Raw genomic sequence first — 19,840 nt, 5'->3', positions numbered from 1 at the left:
GGGCCTAGCAAAAAAGAACAAGGGTCATATCCCAGGTGGGACAATGTGTTTCCTTATGCTTTTGTTTAAAAATGCGTGCTTTGTGAAAATGAGTGTAAGACCTTCCACTTACCTCAGCACCAACTTGACAGAGCTCAAATATAATTGAGAGCAACAGAGTGGACTTTGAACACGGTAGATCAGATAATTGCTGTATTTGCACATACAAAATAGGAATGCTAAGGGAGTGGCCAAAGACTGGCGAGGCATATCAGTGAGGACCCATGAAAGAAGCCAAACACAGAAAGATTGCTGATTGACAGAGTGGCGCAGAGTATTTGCACAAATGCTCCACTTCTCACGCCCCCCGTCTGTTACAACGAGAGCAAACCTGCAAATGTTGTTTACAAATTGTACAGTAGGTTTTACGCAATTGCACGGGTTCTAGGCCCATAGTAAAAAGCAAGACTAATGCAAACTAAGTCAAAAAGAGAGATATGTTTTCAATCATTGTAGGAAATAAAATCGATTTTGAAAAATATAACATTTACTAGCAGCCCGCCCCAGCGTTGCCTGGGGCAGAAGGGGGCTGGGGGCAGCATTTCAGGCTTGCGTGCACTCCCGCCCCGGCCCCCGCCGCCACGACATTGTCTGTGTCCCAGACAATGTCGTGGCGGGCGGGCCTGAAATGCTGCCCCCAGACCATGAGCCTTACTGCAGTTGTTCCGGGCCAACCTCCCGCACCAGCTCCCTCCCGTCTCGTGTCCCTGGAATGCTGCCCCCAGACCCTGAGCCTTACCGCTGTTGTTCTGGGCCAACCTCCCGCACCGGCTCCCTCCTGTTCCGTGTCCCAGAGCCTTACCTGAGCCGCCGCTCCTCCCTGAGCTCCTCACTTCACCACCGCTCCTCCTCGTCATCACGTATGTTGCGGCCAGCGCTACGTCGTGGCCGTCAGCATCGCGGCCGGGGCTACTTTCAGGGCACTACTTTTTTTTTAAGTTATATTTTTAAATTTACGTTTTTTTTAAATTTTCTATAGCCTATGTCCATCTGCACACCCTCAGGATTACAACAATGTATTGGGTGTGTGGATTGACACTGTGGTTCCCGAGTTTACCTTGCCAAAAGGTTTGTGTTCTCTCTTTATAATAGTAGTATAGATAATAATGCCAATCTGCTAAATCCTTTCCTTATTTTGTCTGTAATTCGTCAGCACTACATGAACATTGATCAGCCACTGATAGTCGATAATTCTTTGTGTTAGGGGACCGGGGCAGACTGTAAAAAGGCCCTTGTGCGGCAATGAGCAATGGGTACAATGCCACAGAACAATATCATATGTCGAATAGTATTGTGCCGATGTGAATCTTGTTGAAAGCATCTTAAGCATGCACAACTTACCCGAGTCATTCACATTTGTACACCTATAACTTAAATGATGTACTTTTTGAATTGTACAATTTGAGCATGTTTTATAGAAATATCAGTAAAATGCATTTTAAGTACTTGCACGGGTTCGAATTTTTGCACCTTATCCATAATTCGGTATTGTATGAGAAATAGGCTCTGAAAGTCAAATAATGACTTCAGCGATCCAAACGCAAAAAACAACGTTGAAAAATGTCATTACTAGATACATTTGGTGATGGAAATTCCAGTTAACAAGTTACAAATGGTTTCTACTCTTTTAAAGTTTATAAGTTGTAGGAAATCAGATCAGTTACAATGGAGAATATTCATGGTGATTCATGTTGGGCCATGGAATTGGATGCTCTTGTCTCACGGTGTCCATTAGTTTCAGCTGCTATTTTTATATAATCAGTATACTTTTAGCGCTTTTTTCCCCCAACCATATTTAGCCCAATGTTCAAAAACACATTGGGGCAAGATAGATACAGAGGCAACTATATCTAAAGAAAACAGTGAGTCTGGGGGGTTAGAACTGGCATCATTAGTGGCAACTTGTGAGGGAAATGTGAAGAACATGGCAAAAGACGTGGTCACTGAGGGCTTCGCAGACTCCAACAAGTATGGTAGTAGTAGGACAGTCTCCACTATATCACTGAACTAGAACATATGGCTGATCATCCATACCTGACGGAGCCTATCCTTTTAAAAACCTAGGGCTAGATGTAGGTAATTCCCATTTACAGACTCTTAAATACCGAATTTTACCGAATCGGTATTTAAGAGTCTGTAAATGGGAAGGGGGCAGATTTAGGTAATTCTGAATCTAGGAATACCGAATCGGTATTGCCCATTGATTCCTATGGGCCTTGAAGCCCATAGGAATCAATGGGAAATACTGATTCGGTATTTACCGAATCGTTAAATACCGAATCCTGCAAGGGTGCAGGGGGTGTCACTTTGACACCCTCTAGCACCGCAAGTACAGGCTTGTGTGACATGGCACAGGTGTGCATGCACACCTGAATTCGGTATTTTACCACACAATGGGATTGTGTGGTAAAATACCGACTCTTAAGGGCCTGTGGCACTCTTAGGAGTGTCAGCTACATATGGATTTACAGATTCGGTAAATATACCGATTCGGTATTTTACCAATTCGGTATTTTACCGAATCGGTAAAATTACAGAATCGGTAAAATTACTGATTCGGTAGGCCCCCTACATCTGAAAAGCCTAATACCGGTCAGAAAGGCCGAAATCGGCCGTTTCTGACCCTTATTAGGGCTCCTACATCTGACCCCTAGAGTTTTGAGCCACACTGATCACTAAATTCTTGCTTAAAAAAAACCATTAAAATATTCTCACTGGTTTACGCCTACATTTAAAATTGGTTTATGCTTTCTTTTTGGGTTCACAAAATATTCCAGGAGTAGTTGTGACAGACACAGTTTCTCAGCGATAGCTTATGAAATTCACACCAACGCAGGAGAGCCTTCGCGCACATAAATGTACACAGAATACACAGTATACATTTACGCATTCATAAATGCACCTATAACTGCAGTTGCATTTGATCATCCATGGGAAAATATTTTTCCCTCTGGATAAATACTGTCTTCTACACCTCCCAAACTGTGTGGGTGTTTCCTTCCCTTTCCCACATTAGATAAACACCTACTCCGGCCCTTGACAGGAGTAAATTGCGTGTGTCAAAGGGTTGTGAATACCCACAGACGCGCAGGGATGTGGATGCAAACCTTCATTTAGAATAGAGTTACGTTTTTTAAAAATTCACAATATGAATGCATTATTCCAGGACTTCCCCAGAGTAGCTGTGGCAGTTGTAGTTTCTGAGTCCCAATCTCAGAATTCGTTTGTGAGCTCCTATTTACGTCAATGAGTGAGTAAATATATCAATTTATGTAAATTTTGTTTTGCGAATTGAAAACATTACCTTTTGTTATAAATCATACTATTTGCTTTTTAAATTACCATATGAACTGGTCCCTTAGATGTCATTTTCTTGTGAACTGCTGTTCTACGTAAAAAATACATACATAACAAAAAGCTGCGGCTGGATTGAGTAGAAACCATTTGTAACTGGTGAGACGGGATTACAAGAAGTGCTGTTATCACTAGTGACCCGCTAAACTCTGCAAGCCAAGGCAGAATAATTTGTATATAAACAACGTTGACAGAGTTGAAATCCAGTCTGGGTTTCTGTATAAATATATATGAGTTAAGATTAAAATGTAATGAATTAGAGATTATTTACAGAAATGTTAGGCATTCAAAAAGCCTGGCTCGATTTTTCTATCTTGTATTAAAGGAACCCAACCCAATAAAATGAAATGCCTGGCTTTTTCTTTCGCACCACTCATTACGAGTTGCCCAAGCAACTGGCCGTTTCTCGGTGTATCTGGCCCCTGATTCATCAGGGCTTCAAAATCCAGAACCAATAACTTGGGGGCTTTAAGAAACTGCAGGTGCCGTGGGAAGCCGCATGCCTGTGTACAACATAAACCTCGCATGCAGCCACTCCTTTGTAATAAAATACTACACCCATTGGATGCTATTGGAAGTATTTGGCCCAGAGAGGTCATTTTCAATCCTGATCTGCCTGCCATTGGCTGGCGGGATTCGTGCCCCTTGTGTACATTTTGGTGCTGCTTTACCCCATGCCTTCTCCACTCTCTCCTGTTTCGGGGAGGGTTTGCCATTTACAGCCTCTTTGACTGTCCCTTTTGGGACCCTCCCCACTCCGGCCCTAAACCTTGTACGGGGCCACTACTACTGCAATAATGCACTACACCTTTGGTATGCTTTGCAAGTATTTGACTGCAGCTTCATTGCTCCATTGGATTCACAACGTGCCCCACATAAACTTTACTTGGGGTCATAAATCATTCAGCCTGCTCCCATGTCATGAACCAATCATTGTCATTGCAAATGCCATCAATGTTTAAGAACCAGCACAAATCACGCCATAAGGCTGCTCATGTCATCATAAATTAAGCCATAAATCAGGTAGCCAGGATTATTGCTTGCTTGTCACACTAGCACAGGGGTCTCCAACCTTTTCTGTAGTGAGAGCTAATTCTGCTCAAGGAAAGTCCTGCCGAGCTACTAGCATATTTTATCACTGTAAAATGCTGATGATATGTATTAACATTACACTATGACCACCCTAAGAAAGATTTATCAGTAGTCACCACCCAAACATTCCAGATGAAGCTATTAGCAGAATGCTAGGAAAACGTTAATCAGTATTGAGTGCTTGTAATCAAGTAAAATTAAAATCATCACATGTTGTGTGCCATCAAGGGTACTACCACAGCAGTAAGTTTTCCCAACTCAAATTGAGTTATCATTCAGCTAACCACTTTAAATGTGTTTTAGAATTGTAATATTTTGTCTTCATTAGCATATTAGTTTTTAAAAATACACATATTTTTCTATCAAAACCACTTTAGACTTTCCAGCAATCAAACTCAATTTTCCAAAAGAAAAACTTTTTCAGAAAAAGCATAATTTTTTTCTTTAAAATTGAAATCAGTTTTCATTGTTAGAAAATACACAGTTTCACCCACAAAGGAAGGGTCAAAGTCAGGGCACAGTGAGAGGCAACCTACTACGAAACATGTGCGCAAAAATAAGACTAGCAGACCCATGGAGACTACAGAACCCAGATGAAGGGGAGAATACACCTTCTACTCAAACCCACACAATTCATACAGCAGAATAGACTATATACTCATATCGGACACACACACACACCTTATTGAACACACAGAGATTGGCCCAAGGACCATCTCAGACCACTCTCACATCAGCCTAACGCTGGCGGGCAAACTCAATGAGCGCCCGGCGCGCAGGTGGAGGTTCGATGACGACCTTCTTAAAAACACAAAAAGCAGAGAGGAAATAGAACTAGCCATAAAAGATTACCTCGTACACAACAACAGCCCAGACATTGGAAAAGAGACGCTTTGGGACGCACTGAAAGCCACAATTCGGGGAACAATTATAAGCATCAAGGGGAGGCAGAACAAGGAGAGAAACAGGAAGATTAAGGACCTAGAGAGCGAAATTAAAAAACTAGAATCAGGCCACATTGCCAACGTAGAAGACAGGAACACTCTCACGACCCTGACAAAGAAAAAGTACGAGTTGAACAAGATCCTCAGCGAGAGGGCGGGGACATGGATCAATAAATATAAAGCAATAAACTTATGCACGGCGAACAGAGCAGGGAAAGCCCTTGCAGCGTACCTAAAAGGTAAACAAAGACAACACACCATAGCAGCAGTCAGAGACAGTACAAACAAATCACACACGACAAATAAGGGAATACTCGACACTTTTAGGGACTTCTATGAGCAACTCTATAAAAGAGATGAGACGCTAAATGCAGACGCAGGGAAAAAACTATTAGAACACATCCCAACACCAGAACTGTCAGAGGATCAAAGGGAGAGATTAGACTCAGAAATAACTAGGGATGAAATAGAAAGGGCGGTCAAGAGTCTGAAGGACAAAAAAGCACCGGGCCCAGATGGCTTCACAGCCAAGTTTTACAAACACTACATCACCACACTCCTGCCAACGATGACGTCAGTGTTCACAAGCTGCGTGCACAATGGACGCATGACGCAGTCGATGGCAGAAGCCAACATCATAGTGATACCCAAAGAAGGCAAAGATACACAACACCCGAAGAACTACAGACCAATCTCACTAATTAATGTCGACTGCAAAATTTATGCCAAGATCCTAGCGACTAGGCTTAATACGTACCTGCCCTCCCTCATACACCAGGCACAAGTGGGCTATCTGAAGAATAGAATGTCCCACGACAACACAAGGCTACTATGCCACGTAATAAATCACACCTCCAAAAGCAACAATGCGGCGGTCATGATAGCCCTAGACGCAGAAAAAGCATTTGACAGGGTGTCATGGCCATACCTGGATCAATGCATGCAGAAATTCGGCCTAGGCCACAACTACAGGAAGATGGTGATGGCCCTATACAATGAACCAAAAGCCCGGGTGGTTGTAAATGGGTGTACGTCAGACCTGTTAGAACTGAACAGGGGAACGAGACAGGGCTGTCCGCTATCCCCGGCCCTCTTCCTACTGGCAATAGAACCCCTACTTAACATGATACGATCAAACCCCAACATCAGAGGTATACCGGTAGAGGGAGAATCCTTCAAGCTGGCAGCATACGCGGACGATGTCCTAATTGTGACAGAAGACCCAGAAAGATCTATAAACGCTCTAATGGACACTATAGATCAGTATGCCCAGGTGTCAGGGTACAAACTTAATAGAGAGAAATCAGAGTGCAAACCACTGAACATCCATACCTACAAGACAGTTCTGGGTTCCTCGGGTCTGACCGGGCAGAGGAAAGCCATTAAATATCTGGGTCTCCTTTTCGAAAGAGACCTGCGAACAACATTAGACCAGAATGAACTAGCAATTCTAGGCAAAATCAAGGAGAAACTAGAGGGGTGGACGCCCAAATTCACTACGTGGTGGGGTAGGATAGAGACCATTAAGATGATGATCACCCCCATGGTCAACTACATGCTCAACATGCTGTCTCTAAGCAACACATCCGATTTCTACAAAAAGTTAGACAAACTACTAAACACCTTTCTATGGCGAGGGAAGAAACCCAGAATCAGCCTTCAGAAACTAAGACTCCCCAAGGAACTAGGAGGCCTCAACATAACTAATTTCAAGATCTTCCAGACAGCCTGTATGGCAAAACAGGGCTTGTACTGGCTATGCCCAAAAAAGCGACTACACCCCGGCATGGCTCTCCCTAGAACGCAACCTGTTAGGAGGGATGGAACCAGTAGCACTACTAACGGCGTCAAAACACCCCGCAATCAAACATAACGCAATACTGAGGAACACAAGAATGGCCCTACTTAAAGTAGATAAAATACTAGACATAAGCGTCAGACAAACCCACCTAGAATCCATATGGCACAACCCAAGACTAAAATATAAGAACAACACACTGGACATGCACACATGGTACCGTCATGGCATAACAATGGTGAGCCAACTACAGAGTAAAGGGAATCAAATAGCCTTTGACACACTCAAAGAACGATACAATTTTGACAGCACAGAGCTCTATAACTTCCTCAAGATAAGGGTAGCAATAGCCAAAGCAGGTTTAAACAATCTCACCCCATCAATAATACAATATGCCACCGGTCTGAACATCATAGGACACCAAGTAGCGCACATATACAGAGCGCTGAAGCCCAAAGCATCTAAACTAAATAATAAAGCCATAGCGGTCTGGGAGGCAGCGGCAGGGAAAGTGCTTAGTGAGGAAGAAAGGGCAGACCTCTGGTCTTCATCATCAAGAAGAAAGGTGACAACGACTCTAGACCAGACAAAATTCTGGCTGTTACACAAAGCCTTCTGGACCCCGGCTCGACTAGCTGCCATGGGAATCAGAGGAAACGACCTCTGCTGGAACTGCAACATGCAAAAGGGAGACCTAGCACACCTACTCTTCCACTGCACTAAAACCAGGAAATTCTGGGATGCTATAAACACGTTCATCAACGACCTAACAGGCGCCACACTAACACTGGACTTTCACTATCTAGTACTGGGGTACACAGACCCATCAATAACATCTGGGAATGACAGGGACCTGATTGACCTCCTGCTCACAGCGGTGGTCAAGATGGTGCTGACCAATTGGAAAGACACAGCTAAGGCAACTTTCAAAGCCTGGTTTAACTGGGTCACGTTCCTACGGGCAGCCGACACCATAACAACGAACAGCCTACCGAACTCCGAAAAAAAATGCGAGTTGTGGATGTCGCTAGACAACTACCTGTCTTCCCATAAGCCTCCCTAAACGCCCAGACTAGAAAGGCTCACAATCCCTATGCATCTCCTACTCAGCGACACAACTGCTCTCTACACTCTCCATATCTCTACACCTCTCTCTCTCCTTTCTCTTCGAGCCTCCAGGGGGGCAGAAAGACAACCAGACAGTACGCAAGGGAGGCGGGGGAAGTATAAAGGAACGATAAGAGGATGAAGCCAGCGTGGAAACATGGACTATGTACTTACAAGCACAAGCCAACAAAAGACAGTGTTGAGACAGTGTCCGCGCGACTCCCTCCCCCCCCCCCCCCCCCCACCCCCGGGGCGATTTCTTTTCCCTATCCTCATTTTCCCATTACCCATGTGTTTTACTCTGTACCTTGTATATATGTCTTTTCAATAAAAACTACTGAACTAAAAAAAAAAAAAAGGAAAATACACAGTTCCTAAACATCAGCTTTTTTGTTTTCATTGAGTACCGCCATATAAAAATGCCAGGGATGGACACATTCTGCTTCAAATACCCAGGAATTGGAATCATAGGCCATGCTTGCTTACCATAACACTATTAATGCATCTGTTATGCTAATAATGCCCACCATTAAACCAGCGCTACCACTGTGCCACAGCTGGATGCCCAACATATATCAGTTATGGACATTATTATGGGAGAAGCGGTTGCCACTCTGTCAGGAATTGCTAAAAGCAAGCCAGTTATGCTCTTAATATGTCAGTGATGGCAGCAAGTATGCGATTTCTAGACTTGTATGCCCAAAATAGTAAGGATGTAATATTATGGCAATGGCACAATTATACCATGAACAGGCACAATTGCGCCAGAGATAATACTCTTATGATGCGGACCAGCATACATATTTGGCAACACTTGACTCTCAAAGAATTCCTCATTTGGCTGAATCTTACCAACATCAATCTTCGATTCATTGCTCATACTGATACCCGCCAAGTGGAATTTATGGGCATCTTCATTAGACACAACTGTGGTAAACTGGAGGTTGATCTATATACCAAACCCACAGCAAGAAATACACTCCTCCACTTCAATAGCTATCACCCCAGAAATCAAAAGAACAGTATCCCCTTCTCCCAGTTCCTTAGGGTTAGACTCAATTGTACTAACCTAAAAGACTATGGCACCCAAGACATGAAGAAAAAATTCATTGATAGGGGTTATCCTCATCGTTTAGTTAGGGAATCATACAAACGGGCACGTTTCTATGATAGAGACGCCCTACTTAATTCATCTAAAACCACTCAAGAACCCAAACTGGTATGCATCACCAAGCATTCCACATTGAATTCCACCATCAAACAAATAATTAACTCAAATTGGCACCTCCTAAACATAGACAAGAACCAGAAAAAGATAGTTAAGCCTTTGTTTGCCCATTGGCGTAACAAAAACTTAAAAGATATCATAGTCCAATCTAGATATACTGGGACCACCACTCATCGCCCATTTATACAGAAATCTATTGATGGTGCCAATCCAATTAGAGGAACTATACGCTGTGCTTCTTGCCAATCATGCAACAGTATCCTTAAAGGAGAAACCCTGTCTTTTAACAATGTTAATATTCAGGCAAAAGAATTATGGAATTGCAACAAATGCAATGTGATCTATTTGATCACATGGCCCTGCAACTTAGGTTATGTAGGGGAGACCTCTCGCGCAATAAAAACTTGATTAACAGAACATAGGTCTGCCATTAAAACTTCTAAGCATGCAGCACCTTTAGTAAATCATTTTTTAGAATTGAGACATTCCCCCCTGGACATCAAATGGCGCATTTTAGAGAAGATTCATACCCCGAATGAAAATGGTGGCGATAAGATCCGTAAAAAAAGAGAAGTGTTCTGGATATTCTCCCTCGGTACCTTCCATCATGAATTAAACAATGAGTTACCCTGGGAGAATGCCATTACATAAACCACCAGGGGCCTTTATCTTTAGGTCATTTTGCTAACTGTATATTTCCACCTTATGAATATTCTGGTCGTCATTTTATCTGTGCATTTTTCCCCTTTCTTAGATTATAGTCGTTTTTTACCATTGACCACATGGTCTAGCCATTGACTATCTCCTTATCTTCACCCCAGTACCATCTTACAACAAATTTTGCGGTTTTCATACAATTCCCCATTTTTCTTTAAGTATCTGCTGTTTTATTTATGTAACGGGTTCCCTTTAAGTACTATTCAGACCCGCCCATCTGACCAATCATAGCCCCTCCAAACTCTAAATGACTTCCAAAGTCCTTAGAAGTTGAGTACAAATTGTAATCCTTGTTTGTTTACCTGTCCATAAGGATTTGCCTGGTGCAGGAAATGTCTGGTCAGATCTATTCACAGGGACAAGCAGAACATATGGAACACTACTTGTGCACATTATGCTTCATTATTTTACTCTTCAATGTAACGTGGGCACAAAGAACACGAGCAGTTCGGAGAAAGTGCTAGTTTCACCATTTTAGCCATGTGAATAGGATCTGGCGATAGGTAGGAGATTGTTCTTGTATGAGTGTTTGGGGGTGGCCTCTGTTGAATTGGCAGAGAGCAGCTATAATATGGCTGAAGGATGAAATTAGATGATCGGAAAAGCAAGCCCTTGGCCACTGTAGCATGTAGTTAATGTTGACATTGTTTACATGTGAGGATTTTTAAAAGAGGAAGGGTCTAAGTTATTTATGGAATCTGGAGCAGAATAAGCCAAGTCAAAGGTTTACAGGGAGGCTGCCCATACATTGACGGTTTGAGAATTGGTGAAATGCAGGTCTTGGCCGCGATGTAGGAGAAGGATCTGCCTCCTGTTCTGGCTCTGTGGAAGCGGGTGATTGCAGCCAAGGCCTGGTCAGAAGAGCTGAGGTTTTTCTTGGAAGCGTAGAAAAAGATTCTTTTGTTGGGGTATTGCGGTCAGGTGTTGTGGAGGGCGCTTTGTAGGTGTGTGTGAGCAGCATGAAGGTCACTCTTTTTATGAAGGGGAGCCAGTGGAGGTCTCCTAGGTGCTGGGTGATGTGGTCTTATCATGGGATGCTGAGGAAAAGTCTGGCTGCGGAGTTCTCGATGGTCTGGAGTTTGTGGAGCAGAGATTTGTTGATTCCGGCATAGAGGGCATTCCGGTAGTCCAGCCTGCTGGTGATGAGTGCATGGGTGACGGTCCTTCTGGATTCAGAGAAGATCCATTTAAAGGTCTTGCGAAGTATGCGGAGGGTGTTGAAGCATGTGTAGGCTACAGTGTTGGCCTATGGATCTGTCACATGAACCATATTTATCCACTTTAAATCTACCTAAGAAGGAGATTGGCCATGTTATATGCCCTGCTCTATCAGTCACACCATGTGTGACATCAAATAATAGTGGCAGCAGTAACCAGGGCAGACCCACCAAAGTGTGTGACTGCAAGAACTAGAGTGAAAATTTGTTAGTTGGGACCATGATCAACCAAAGAGCTGAGGGAAGAGAGGATGCATCCAGGGCAGAGAAAATTAGAAGCATCATATTCATTTTGTGTGGGTGTGTGACATTGGGTCCTTCCCTAATAAACTGTGTTGGTTTCTTAAAGCTACTCCTAGTGTCAAAGGCTGTTAAATATGTATGCTGGTCCCCATCATAAGAGTATTATCTCTGACGCAATTGTGCCTGTTCATGGTATAATTGTGCCATTGCCATAATATTACCTCCTTGACTATTTTGGGCATACAAATCTAGAAATCGCATACTTGCTGCCATCACTGACATATTAAGAGCATGACTGGCTTGCTTTGAGCAAATCCTGACAGTGTGGCAACCGCTTCTCCCATAATAATGCCCATAACTGATATATGTTGGGCATCCAGCTGTAGTACAGTGGTATCCCCAGTTTAATGGTGGGCATTATTAGCATAACAGATGCATTAATAGTGTTATGGTGAGCAAGCATGGCCTATGATTCCAATTCCTGGGCATTTGAAGCAGATTGTGTCCATCCCTGGCATTTTTATATGGTGGTACTCAATGAAAACAAAAAGCTGATGTTTATACACTCTGTATTTTCTAACAATGAAAACTGATTTGAATTTTAAAGAAAAAAATGATGCTTTTTCTGAAAAGGTCTTTCTTTTGGAAAATTGAGTTTGATTGCTGGAAAGTGGAATGTGGTTTTGATAGAAAAATGTGTGTATTTTTAAAAACTAATATGCGAATGAAGACAAAATATTACAATTCTAAAAACACATTTAAAGTTGTTAGCTGAATGATAATTCAATTTGAGTTGGGGAGACTTACTGCTGTGGTAGTACCCTTGTGGCACACAACATGTGATGATTTTAATTGTACTTGATTACAAGCACTCAATACTGATAAACGTTTTCCTAGCATTCTGCTGATAACGTAATCAGGAATGTTTGGGTGGTGATTAAAGATAAATCTTTCTTAGGGTGATCATAATGTTAATACATATCATCAGCATTTTACAGTGATAAAATATGCTAGTAGCTCAGCAGGACTTTCCTTGAGCAGAATTAGCTCTCACTACAGAAAAGGTTGGAGACCCCTGCACTAAACACTGTGACTTCAGAATAGAAGGCGAGTGGCTCGTATCTGCAGCTTCCTATGTCTGACTTGTAATGCATCACAAAACCACTTTTTATGAGTCTAGAAGACTTTTACGACTCATAAAGCAGGTTGCGTACATACCAACTACTCTTGTGAAGTCGCAAAGAATGTTTATTGAGATTCACAGGATTCACAATCACAAATGAACTTTGTACATGGGATTCCTATTTGACAGCTGTACACTATATGTTATCTCAGTTTCTCTTTTTTTGCACAAGCCAATAGAGTCAGTTTTCATTTCCCTGTCATAATGCTGGCCTGCTTTGTTGGTATTGAACTTCTGTGCGATCATGCAACAGACTGCATAGCTGAAAGAACTATCGGAAACAGACTGTAAGAACAGCTGATCCGAAGAGCATGGCATGCCTTGTGAGGCCCAGCAGATGGACCAAGGACATAGGAGCCTGCAGAGAAAAGGATTCTGTTCTGAGAACTGTCAGCGATTGGCACTGAAATATTGCATGTCGTTTTCTCTTTTCAAAGTGACAAAATATTCAGTTAACAACAAAATTAAAATAGGTTCTAAGGTTACCTATTCCAAAATTCAAATAAATATCAACAAAATGATAAAGAAGGGCTACAGAATACATGTGTGAATATGCACTACTTGGCAATTCCTCTGTGTGGATCTGCATACAAAACTGCAGAAATCAAGTTATGCTTACAAGTAACATGATGCACTCTCCTGTCCCCAGACGAAGAAGCTGGTCCTTTAAAGTACCTGCTGTGTGGTACCGGAAGCCACTTATCAAACTAAAATGTTTTCTTTGTGGGGATCTCAGAGACAAAATGGATGTTGGCTGGTGGCATGGTCTATTGAGGGGAGTATGGAGGAAGTATGTACTCTAGATATACATTCCTTCCAAATGCTACATTAAGGCAAATGCATCACCTGCCTTAGGGAAACACCAGAAAGTCCTCAGGGGTCACAACATTGCATCAAATAGTTTGTTGCCTTTAAACGGCAAAATGTAGTTTTGCTTGGGGGCTCCTAAAGCCTTACACAGGAGCTGCTGTACCTTAAGGTTTGTAGGAAGGGTTCTGCCATATCAAGGTCCACATTAATATTACTTTTAAAAAAGAGCAAACGTAGTTGTGGCCTAGCATTAGCAAGTGATTGGGCTGCTTGACAAATATTCTTCTTTTTGTATGACTTTCAAGATCAGAGCTGTTATCTTTACCAGACATAAACATACATGTCAGCTTCTGTGCCTAAAGACAGAGATGACGCAAGAATGGAATTTAGGGTCTGGTACCTTTAAGGAGACTCACAGAAAAGTTGAAGAGTAGTATCTAAAACACTAAGCAACCACTGTAGCATCAGATATCCATGACTATGCGTAGAGGCTATCCACAGTCTGAGTGCATCAAGGAGAGACCAAGAAAATTCAGCCAAGGCCCACAAATTGCAGAGGAACCAATAACTGGGTGACCACCGTTTATGTTAGAAACAAATACTCCAAGGTGTTGAGGAGGCTGACACTGTGTTACTGTAGCAGTGATGACCCATGCAGAAGGAAATTGAAAGGAGCATCACTCACCCAAGAGAGCAGAGTTGGAAGAGCGGACAGCTGCAGATGTAAAAATGTCAGCTACTTGAGAGCGTTTCCGGGGCGTGACCTGCAACACAGAAGAATGAAAAGTGACATCAGTTACAGATGATTGATTGGAAAGTCCATTATGTGGAGAAGGAAAGTGAGATGAAAGTGGAAGATTGAAACTCATGCAAATGATATTTAAATGGATATAAAAACAAACAATGAAGATCATCAAGGGGTATTTCCACTTAAGAGGGAGATGTTGGAAAGGAATACCAATCACACAATACATGATTGGAAGAGAATATCAGAAACTCAGTAGAGGCTGGAATTAATATTGTCAACACAGGGTTTCATTTAAGGGGGTATCAGCTACACAAAGGATGTCTTGGGGTACCAATCAGATATATGTATGTATGTGGTATTTCTATAGCTCAAACATAGCAAAAAGACATCAGAGTGCTGTGCAGAGTCATTGAGTGGTAAGAGAGGTAGTTTGTTTATGGACTGTTAATGTAGAGTGATGCAATATGCTTTAGCCCCTCCCCTGCTGCTGACGGAACCGCTCCGTCATCAGCCGCGGTCGCGCTGTGCTGCATGACGGAGCGGTTCCATCATGGCCCGCCCGACGCTTCTGCGCGGTGCGAATTCCGCGCCAGCGCTAAGCGTTCTATTGAGCGGGCGATGCCATGACGGAACCGCTCCGTCATAAGCACAGCGCAACCGATGCTGGTGACGGAGCGGTTCCGTCACCAGCATGCGCCCACCGCATTTCCGCCCCGCCCCCTTAGCACTGCGGCGGAATAGCCGCCGCAGTGAAGGGGTTAAAGAGACACGACTTCAACCCTTTCCTAAACTGTAACAATGCTGGGGTGATCCTGTTGAATACTGGGATGTTATTCCAGAACCTGAATGCATAGAAGTTAAAAGCCTGCTGCCTTGGTTTTAAAAAATATTTTTTCACTTCTTCACCTCTAGTCAGACGTCCTGGCTGAGGGTTTGTTGACAGCCACCAACGATGGTAAACATGTCTGCAAAATAAACTGTGGTGTCGATGCTGATGGCTTTATAAATGATGCATTGATTAAAGGGGATAATGCTTAACAAATTAGGGGCTTTTAGAGAATATCAGAAGAGGGTGAACGACCACACAGAGAAGGGGATATTGAAAAGAAAAGAGAGAATTAGTTACCAGAGCAAATGTGACAATGCAAAGACCATCTCTGCTGAGGGAGTTGCATCCTCCAGCAATATAGCTGTATATGTGGTCCAATACAGTTGCTTACATATTAAATAGGAAGTGCATGCATTGTCCTTGTAGCAATGTAGCATTCATTGCAAGTTGTTTGTTCACTCAGTCAGCAACAGCAGGTCATAGTCCACTAGATCAACAGTTGTCAAACCCATGGCAACAAATAAAGAGATTTTGTAATGGAATTCCCTTATTTCTTAAATAAAGTTAATTAATTGAGCCAGGGTAGCAGGTGTTTCCTCCCAAAATATCAATTATGACCTACGTGGAGACCTTCGGTTTGATATGCTTTCCTTTCATGCAATACAAGCATGTAATAAATTACAGTGGTATGGATTTCCTGTGCAGGGCTATTTATCTTCAAGATGTATTGTGAACACGGATAACATTAAAATAATCCAAAAGCCTCTTTTTTATAAAAATAAAATAAATCTGCAGCAGTATGTAGACTATTATTGACTAATATTGACGCAAATAAACCTAGTATACATGTAATTCAAATATGCACTGATATAATCCGCTCAGGTATTACTAACTATCCTCAATCACTTTCTTTTTGCTAAATTTTGCACTGCCCAGAAAGACGGTAAGTGGTCCTCAGCGCACATCACTTTCTTCGAACGACTGCAAAATCCGATGGGAGGTCTTTAACACATACTTTCCCTAATGCTTTTCATGGCCTGGAAAGGATTACATTGAGATAGCACTGCAGGAGTTGTGAATTAATTACATACTTGAGATTAAAGCACGGATGTTAGGAGAGAAAGATTTGCAGTGCACTATTTCAGTGCAGCATTAATTTTTCTACGGCCAGAGGTCGTATCATGGATAGTTACACTGGCTCAGCACAGAGCTGAGCGCCTTTAAGGCGCTTGCAGTGTCTAAAGTTCACACACATAACTGGGCATTCCTCTGAATTAACTCGTGAACTGCAAATAGCACAGTGTGTCTTGCCTACCAAGGCCTTGACTTGCACATTCCTCATTACCTGTTGAACAGCCACGGCCCTTGGAGGGCGTTCGGTGGGGCAGGGAGGCGGTGCGGGGGAGGGGCAGGGTGGGGGTGGTAAACAATGGAATATGAATGATTGGAGGTAAGTAAACAATGTAATAAATAAAACGAATTTCGTAGCGCACCTTGCATCGCAAAGTGCGATGCAGCCCGCGCTACGAAATTCGTTTTATTCATCGAATTGTTTACTCACCTCCAATTATCCATATTCTGTTGTTTACCAAATCCCCACCCGGCCCATCCCCCGCACCGCCTCCCTGCGCCACTGAACTCCCTCCACGGGCAGCGGCTGCTGTCGAATAAACACCTGCCTCACAAAATCTATCAATTCTTTGACCAAAGGTACCTAGATTTCATCATCAGGAAACAGTTTTGCAGGACTCCCACTCTCTTTTGGGATTCCTTTAAAACATAGCAGTGGGCCACCACTGATGCCCATCCCTAACTTCTTCCAGCTTAGGAGGAAGCTGGAGACATACATATTTTGCCTTAGTGTCTGTTTTGGGATGGCGGAGACTTGCTGCCTAGTGTTAACTATTTCCTCTCTTTGGGTCTTAGAACAGAAAGGTTTTTATGCAATTCATTATATGTGCCACTTGTAAAGTGTGCTGATGCATTTGGCCATACTGACAATGAGTAAATAATATTTTTGCTAAAATATCCTTCACACTAGATTCAACCTAGTAAAATATTGCAGGGCCTATTTACAAAGAATGTATTGAGTACATAAAGTAGTATTCCTATAATACTCTTTTACGTACGTATACGTGTCTTTGTGAATCAACCCCAAAATGTCCAAAATAAGAATAAAATTTAGACAAGAAACTGTAACCTAGAGCTCAGTCGAAACTGTAAGAAATCGCAGCATTAGTTGAGGACGGTGAGAACCCACCTCAGATAATAATCACAATCCTTGCCAGGGTGAACAATTATAGTCACTAAAAAACCTGTGCTTAACCCTCTGGTGGTCTAGCACGAAGCAGTCAGGCTAAACTTAGAGGTAATTTGTAAAGTATTTATGCAGCACTCAAAAAATGATAAAGTGAAAACACAAGAAAAATCTCAAACTAATTTAGAGTAAATTGTTATAAATAAAATGACATCAAAACAACAAAAATTCGATAAGTAGAACCAGAGATATGAATTTGTGAAGTTTAGCTTCAAAATAGCTTCATGAAGCACAAAGCCCCAACTATTGCGATCTGGTCGCATTAGACCGGGTCAAAGTCAAAAGTTAAGACCGACTATGATGCAGCGCGGATCAGATACAGGAACCAAGTTTGTAAAGTGGAAAATGTACTTTCTGACAGAAACTTTGATAGAGGAGAAGTGGCTGCATACGAATCATTGGCGGGGCAAGCTACAAGCTGGATCCGAAGCAGGGCTCGACAATGGCAGGTTGCTGAAGAGCGGGTCCTGATGTAGTCATCGGTGAAGGAGGAAAGGCTCAGAGGTCCGAAGCACATGCCCAGGAAGGTCTTGATGTTGATCAGATACTGCTCAGCATCAGTCTCAATGAAGCTCTCTACGTTCGGACTTAGAAACGTTTCAGTAAATCAGATCTCCTTCAGTGTGGTAAACCACCAAGGTTAATCTGACCAGAGATTGAAAGTTGATTTTGACACCGATCATGGTCTCAGTCGATTCTCCAGGCAGAAAGTTTTAAAGTCCCACTTCTTGCATTTTAAGGACAGGAGGAGTACACTGTAACAGCAGCCAAGGGTCCAGGGCCTGGGGGCAGCACTTAGTGGGTTAGGACTCGCACCAACAGAGGCCAGCAGCAGGGTCCAGGGCAGGTCTAGTTGGTACTGGCCAGCCAGGCAGTTGCAGGGAAAAGGCCTTTGGAAGTTTGCTTTGTCAATGTAGCTTAAACAGGAGATCAGCCAACTAACCCTTTGAGTCACTTCTGTGGTCATGTGTTCAATGCAAGCAGGTCCAGTTTTCCTTCGGGTCCGCAGGCAGCATGCCAATCCTCCTTCTGATTTTTTACAGTTCCAGAAGAATTCTAAATAGAAGTCTGTGGGATCCTCTTTAATGACCAGTGCCAGCCTGCTGCTGGAGGTCAAGCAGGGCCGGACTGGGAACCAAAACCGGCCCTGGCAAAGTGCTCGGCCGGCCCCCCTCCCCTCCCCCTGGGGGGAAGAGGGTGGGGGCCGCGCTCTTTGCCTGGGCTGGTTTTTAAGGACAGGAGGAGTACACTGTAACAGCAGCCAAGGGTCCAGGGCCTGGGGGCAGCACTTAGTGGGTTAGGACTCACACCAACAGAGGCCAGCAGCAGGGTCCAGGGCAGGTCTAGTTGGTACTGGCCAGCCAGGCAGTTGCAGGGAAAAGGCCTTTGGAAGTTTGCTTTGTCAATGTAGCTTAAACAGGAGATCAGCCAACTAACCCTTTGAGTCACTTCTGTGGTCATGTGTTCAATGCAAGCAGGTCCAGTTTTCCTTCGGGTCCGCAGGCAGCATGCCAATCCTCCTTCTGATTTTTTACAGTTCCAGAAGAATTCTAAATAGAAGTCTGTGGGATCCTCTTTAATGACCAGTGCCAGCCTGCTGCTGGAGGTCAAGCAGGGCCGGACTGGGAACCAAAACCGGCCCTGGCAAAGTGCTCGGCCGGCCCCCCTCCCCTCCCCCTGGGGGGAAGAGGGCGGGGGCCGCGCTCTTTGCCTGGGCTGGTTTTTGGCCGATTTTGTTACAGGGCCGTTTTTGCAGCTATGCTGCAAAAACGGCCCTGTAACAAAATCGGCCCCCAGGGGCCCCAAACCGGCCCCCACCCGTGCAGCCCACCGGGGGATTGCCCGGTGCAATCAACGACCAGTCCGGGCCTGAGGTCAAGTCCTTGTCCACCTCTAAAAAAGTTCTGATTTGGTGCCAGTCTGACTAGAGAGACAAAAAGGAGGCAGGGCTAGCTGTGAGCTCTGCCAGTGACAAAGTATGCATCCACAGTCCCAGGGCCATTCTTTTCAACGAAATAAAACACCAGCCCATATCAAAGCCCTTTGTCCACGTTCAGAGAACACATCTCACCACAGGGGAACCGTTAGGGGTCAGGTGAGGGATGGACACTGGCAGGGAAGCCTTTAGGTTTTAGGCAGGAAAATGACAACTTTCTAAAAGTTTTGTTTCCAAATCAGTAATATAAAATCCAAATTCACCATTCTGTTAGATTT

The 19,840-nt window shown here is 43.5% G+C and overlaps 1 protein-coding gene across 3 annotated transcripts in view; it reads right to left on the bottom strand.

Moving 5' to 3' along the window:
* The window catches only part of LBHD2 (LBH domain containing 2), a 353,161-nt gene that overhangs the window by 187,888 nt on the left and 145,433 nt on the right, over nucleotides 1–19,840 (bottom strand). For all 3 annotated transcript variants that reach the window (XM_086937843.1, XM_086937845.1, XM_086937842.1), the window contains exon 2: nucleotides 14,418–14,496. The gene's annotated coding sequence lies outside the window, so the exon portion shown is untranslated. The remainder of the gene's footprint in view (nucleotides 1–14,417; nucleotides 14,497–19,840) is intronic.

Source organism: Lissotriton vulgaris, chromosome 9 (assembly GCF_964263255.1).
Source record: "Lissotriton vulgaris chromosome 9, aLisVul1.2, whole genome shotgun sequence".
NCBI classification, from domain to species: Eukaryota; Metazoa; Chordata; class Amphibia; order Caudata; family Salamandridae; genus Lissotriton; species Lissotriton vulgaris.
Note: the sequence above shows the minus strand (reverse complement) of the source record. Positions and strands in the feature narration are given on the sequence as shown.